This window comes from Oryx dammah, unplaced genomic scaffold (genome assembly GCF_014754425.2).
Source record: "Oryx dammah isolate SB20612 unplaced genomic scaffold, SCBI_Odam_1.1 HiC_scaffold_21, whole genome shotgun sequence".
NCBI classification, from domain to species: domain Eukaryota; kingdom Metazoa; phylum Chordata; class Mammalia; order Artiodactyla; family Bovidae; genus Oryx; species Oryx dammah.
This window is the reverse complement of record NW_024070205.1, coordinates 6,698,238-6,704,728: the sequence shown is the minus strand read 5'-3', so window position 1 is coordinate 6,704,728 and position 6,491 is coordinate 6,698,238.

Here is a 6,491-nt window from a genome sequence, read left to right as displayed (position 1 = left end):
CAACCTGATCATCAGCCCTGAAAAGGAAGACTGTCTCCAAATAGGATCTGAGACACTGAAATCTCAGATAAATAAAAGCGAAACAAAGCAAAAAATCCTGCTCTTGGTCACTTAATAATGCTGGCTATGAGCATCCGGGGAGGCCATGCTTTCAGTATGAAGAGGTTGTTCTCATCAAACAAAGCTTGGTAGAGAGGAAAATCATGCCTGGGAAGCTTTGCTGTGTCCAAATAGCTTTTGATTTTATTGTCTTAGATTCTGGGAGGCAAGACTCTTATTTGAATGACCGTGGGCAGTTGTCTACAAATCCCTTCTCTTGTTCAGTGGGACTCTACAGTGCAGAATGGAGACAGATAGTTACAGCCTAAAGTTCCAGCAATGGAATTTACTAAATGAGAATGTCGCAAGTGTCCTACTGTTGAAGGTTTTCAAGTTAGAATACTGAGGGATGGAGAATAAATGTCAGCATCATTTGGCAATGAGCTTGGGTGACCAACCCACCCTGGTTTTCCTGGGACCCTCCCGGTTTTGAGCCCATGTCTCAAACACCCCCTCAATCTCAGGCTAAACAAGATGTCCAGTCACCCACCCGCCAGGTCGGCCTCAGTGATTTGTAATTCCTTCTTCAAACCCTAGAATGCTTTCAGTCTGACGTCTGTGTGTGTAAGTGCAGTACTGCCTTCATGAACTTTGGGCTTGGTATAACACGAAACAAAACTTGTATCATTATTTTGGTTTTGGGGCCAAATGTTGGGCTGGGAGTTGGTGGCTTTACCAATAAACAACTGTGTGACCTTGGGAAAAAAATCTTTCCTCTCTGAATGTTTTATTTTCCCCCAGAGTGAAGAACTTCAGATGGAAGTTTTCTTCCATCGTTTAGGGACCAAGGTATTCTGTTTCATTCTCATTAGGAAAAAAAAAAATTCAATAATCTCATTATCCCAGTGTGAATAACAGTAAAAAAGCACCAAGACTAATGACTTCTGCACTTGCCTCCGCTGAGCCCAGCCGGGCTGTGCTTTCATGGGACATGTCTTGGTAATGGGGTCTTTTTTAGCAGCAACCCCAAAGCATCTGGTACTTGGTCGCTAAATGATGATCTACAGATGGAAGATTTCTTCCAACTGTATCACACCCTGGCTTTTTCCTATGAATTTAAATTGTCTCATGTGAGTCCTAAGAAGATGCTGTCAGATACCAATTCTCTGCTTCTCTGCATATGTGGAGGGGCAGGGGGTGTGGGGGGAGGTGAGGAAAGTAATTTGACAGAGGCCAAAATGAGGTGTAGAAAGGACAGCAAAAGAAAAAAAAGGAGAAATTCTGATCTTTTATTCTAAGGAGGTCAGAGGACATATACATTTATTTACTTACCCTGGAGACTTTTTTTTCAGGTAGCTAACAAGATCTCTGCTTTCCCCACCTTTAGGCCCAGAGAGGAAAAGAAGTCTGTCCAAGGTAACACAGGAAAATTATTGTCATGGTAAGCAGTGGCGATTACATCTCCTGAACTGTGCTGTTTTCCTGCCAAGCTGTGCTAATTGCAAGGTGCCCCTAATTAGAGCAACGGCTCCTTTCTCCTTTCATTTTGAACCAAAGAGAGGAGCCTTATGTGTGATGAAAGAAAACACAGTAGACAGGGAATAATTTTCAGGCTCCTGCCTTCTCACAACTCATTGTCCAACCCTTGGCTTTGTTGACAATTTCAGATACAGGTTAAATACAACAAGGGGAAGTCAGTGCTACGCCTTAAAAATTAATTGTTCAAGTACTAGGTCATTTCAGAGTAATGCACCATGAAATTATGTTATTCTCCAGAAGAATTTCCATAAAGTTTAACATGCCATGACACATTCTTTTGCCACTGGAGTTCGTTTGTTTTTTGTTGTTTTTTTTTTTTTTTTTTAATAACATAAAAAGAGTCTTTGGAGCCTAAGGGTGTGTATATCTGTGGCTGCAGACAAAGCAGGACCAGTTAGACATGATTCTCAGAGCACCAGATGCTTTGGGGTTGCTGCTAAAAAAGACCCCATTACCAAGACATGTCCCATAAAAAGCACAGCCCGGCTGGGCTCAGCGGAGGCAAGTGCGGGAGAAATCATTAGTCTTGGTACTTTTTTACTGTTATTCACACTGGGATAATGAGATTATTGGAATATTTTTTTTTTCCTAATGAGAATGAGACAGAATACCTTGGTCCCTAAATGATTTAGTCACAGAGGGAACACATTACTCTTCCCTTGATTGCTGTCAAATGCTGGAAAATTGGAATATTATACTGATATTTATCGTGATGGGCAATATTTTTCCTGCCTTCTCAGTGTCAAATCCGATGGGAAAAATATTTGTCTGAAAAGAAGACTCCTTTACAAGGTTTGTAGAAGGAAGACAGATGAGGATGCAGGATAAAAAACCAGGGGCGGAGGTTAGCAGGCAGGTAATTGGAGGATGGCTTTTTGCTATTTCTTCTTCTTCTTTTTTTTTTTTTCATCAGCAAAGCTAGGCCTTGTTTTAATTCCTTGGATCCTTCTCTTCTAGTTAGCTCACCAGTGCTTGGGGCTAATTAGACATTGTTTAGATTCAGAATAGAAGGTTAATTTCAAGGGGAAGTGGGTTTGTGTTGGTCTGGAGGTCATTAGTGGCAGCTAGTTAATTTGTGTTTCTTGGAAAGAAATAGCATTCTGGGGAGAGAGAGTTCCTTGTATAGGAAAGAAGGTTTTTGTGCACTTATTCTCAAGAACCTTTCACTTGAGCCTCGTCAGCCCAGAGTTTATGGAGCTGGTACAGAGTAATCGGGTGTCCTGGTATGCTGAGATTCAACTCAGGTCATAGGTGGCTGGTGGCCAGGCAAGATAAAGAGATCCTGGGGTCTAACTGCCACACCACCCTGCCACATCCCTAACTCATCCTCAAGCAGATCTGAGACTTCAAGAAAACAACCACCACAAGAAATTAACAAGTGCAACCCTCTCTGTCATCATTACTTGCTGCTATTCAGAAGGAAAGTGTCACAATATATCTACATCACAATCAGGAGATTTCAATGATCTCAGCCTAATGGGTAGAAGGGACTTCACCATGAGCGTTGGTCCTGTGAGTTACAGATATAACTGTTCCTTAGATTATTTGGGGATTCTGCCATAAATAGAGAAATTCAGAATGACCCCTTGTGGTCCTGATCCAGTTAGTTGAGGTGGGGGTGGATTCGTTTGTATTTTAACAGGCTCCCAAGAGGCTTTCTTGAAGCCAGGGACGCAAATGATGCCTCTTTCAGATGCTTTAAGTGCTTTGGGGAGTTGGGGAGGGGACCAGAAATCAACGTAGAAGACAAAGTCAGAATGAGTGAGACTCATGACTGTGGCTGCATCTCGTGGCCAAACTTTACACCTAGAAATATCTAGAAGCAGTTTTGTATTATCAGCCAATTTATCATTTTGCACCACTGTTTCCTCTGAGATGAAGAATTGAATCTTTTTACCATGAACCCCTGGAAAGAAAAAAATTCCATCATGCCAGGAAAGAGGCCATCAATTTGCCTTAGATCATGTTCAAATTCCAGCTGCTCTATGACATTCACCACCCCCAGCAAAAAATCTCTTCTTCTTTGAAACTAGCGTATATCCCTACAGTCAACTTAGTAACGTCCAACTTGTAATGTTGGTATTTGTGCCTGTAATTTAGCCCCAGTTGGAACTGTATGCAAGTCGAGAGCAGAAAACATATGTCTCATTCATCTCTATATATCTCATCCGTGAGGATTTCTAGGGAGCCTTGCAAATAAGTGGTGCTCAATCTGTTTGTACCGAATTAAGTGGAGAAAAAAATGCCACAGAGAAAGATCACCTCACTCGTGAACAGCCCTCTGCTGCGCCGGTCATGTACCTTCTCTCTGTTTCTTGCCAGTTTTCCCCACTACCACCCCACCTTCCATCATCCGTTTCCCAGATGATGGCTTGTATCTTTTCTTCTTTTATTACCTTCTCCCCTTCCTTAGTCACTCTAAGTCTGACTCTTTGTGACCCCATGGACTGCAGCCCACCAGGCTCCTCTGTCCATGGAATTTTCCAGGCAAGGATACAAGAATGGATTCCATTCTCCTGGAGATCTTCCTGACCCAGAGATTGAACCCGGGTCTCCTGTATTGCAGGTAGATTCTTACCACCTGAGCCACCCCTTCCTTCTTCCTTCTCCTTGCTTAGAGTCACCAATAAGAACATTACTTAGCCCATCACTGGGTCAGTGTTCCTTATTGCTGCTGAGGATCATTATGGAGTTTGGGACTCCAGCATCACCTTGCCTCAGAACTCAAATGATTTCCTGGGAGGTAGGGGATGGTGTATTCTGGTCACGTTCAGTTAGTTTCAAGATAGCTTGCATCTCACTTCCAGTAAAACCACTTATTTATAACATATCAATGTATTGATGGGGTTGCAGAGCGAGAGTGTCCTGAGGTGAGATGCAAATTCCAAAGGGGTGAGCACTAATTGTTCAAGTGATTGCTTATTTATTGGTTACGACATAATTACTCTCCCTGGGGTCATGCATTCACTCCTGGTCACTACTTGGCTGTGCCCTTGGGATCAGACGAGGGCAGAGTGTGGTTGCTGAGACTCAAACTTCCAAAGCCATCAGCAAGAACCTCTGAGAGAAGGTGGCAGACCCTGATTTCTGAGGGATTTTTGAGTGGTACAAGGGGTGGCTTGGGTCTTGACCCTGCTCTGGAAACTTGCCTGATCTTCTTGGAGTGTTGCAAAATACTGCATGGTCCCAGGGTGTGTTTCAAATGATCACAGATGAACATGGACACAGCAGGTGAGTGAGGAGCCTGGTCTTGGGAAGTTAGTACGGGGCTCTGCATTCAGAGATGTGTGACAAGCATCTCCCATTACCTGCACTCTTTATTTGGTTAGGACCTGAAGCCCCACAATTACACAGCTAGTGATGCACACCCGATGGGTAATGGACGGATATTTTTGAAGCAGATTCATTTAACCTCTATCCATCCAGCCCCAGAGAATAGATACCAGGCTCTGTTTCTGACTGGTAAGTAGTCATTTCCTGGCTGCCTGGCTGAGATCACTCTGGACCCTTTCAGGGACCTGCTGATATCCTTAGGATCAGGGAAGATGAGACACTTAGGGCTCATCTGCCACAGCCTCCACTGGGGGCTTCGACAGAAAGATGAATAGGTCTAATTTTTTTTTTCCCAATTGAAGCACACTTGCAAGGATCAGCACAAAACTGGAAACCCAGTGGGCTCTTCCGGCTGCAGCAGCCAACCAGCTGGACCCCAGGCCCACAGCAATCTGTGCCCGCAGCAGACCAGGGTTGGGGCTGGGTTGAGTTTCATTTGCACTGCTGTCTTACATGCTGGCAGCTCTCTCTGGGAGGCTGAAGAGCTGATGCAGGGAAATAGCTGAGCGTGGGAGAAATGGGTTTCCACCAAAGTGATTTGCCCAGTTTTTAAATTGTTTTTTTTTTTCTTTATTTCCTTATACATTTTTAAAGCAGATTTATTGCTAGCGAAAGTGCTGTCTGAACAAAGCTCTCTGAGGCTACACATTTGCTTTTTCTTCTCTTAAATGTTTTAAACCTCTCTAGGTGTTTTGTCTCTCTGACACAGACTGGCAGGGAAACAGTGTAGACAGCCTGGATTCCCAGATCACTGCTATAAAGGCTTTGTTGCTTGCTGGCTGCCCTGCATGGTCAGCCTCAGTCCTGCAGGCCCCACGCAGCCAGGCGTGCAGCGCCAGATGGAGAGAGGGAAGGCAGACCCAGCGAGAACCCTCTCGAAGAGGAGCGAACGGCCCAGGGAGAAGAAAGATGGGGCTGGACCAGCTGGCCAAGAGCCCAGCTCTGAGTAACTCCCCCTATTCAGGGAAAATAAAATCACAGATGAGAACAGTTAGGGGCCAAGAACCAGCTGGAGACAAAGGGGTGTGAGCTTCAGGGAGGGGGCTGTGAGACAAGAAAGGCTCTGCCGAGATGTTCGAAAGTCTGGCCTGCCGTGGACAGCTGCCACCCCAGTTCCAGGCCCCGAGCATTGTCACAAGCCTGGCGAGCTGTGCCGTCTGCCTGGTACCAGGGCCTGGGAGACTGATGAGACCGGACAGGCTTCGGTCTCCTGCCCTCCTCATCCTTCAGCCTTGCAGGTCCATCCCTGGCCGCTCGGTGGGTGGGACCAAGACCCCTCCTCTTAGGTGACTGCCAGTCAGTAGAGGAGTGGGAGGAGGAAGAGGAGAGAGAGAAGAGGAAGAGGAGAGGGAGGAGGGAGAGAAGAAGAAGCATATGAGGGAGGGGAGAGGGAGGAGGGAGAGAAGAAGAGGAGAGGGAGGAGGGAGAGGAGGAGAAGGTTGAGAGGGAGGAGAGTGGGAGGAAGGAGAGAAGAAGAGGAAGAAGAGGAGAGGGAGGAGGGAGAGACGGAGAAGGATATGAGGGAGGAGGAGCGGGAGGAGGGAGAGGAGGGAGAAGAAGAGGAGAGGGAGGAGGGAGAG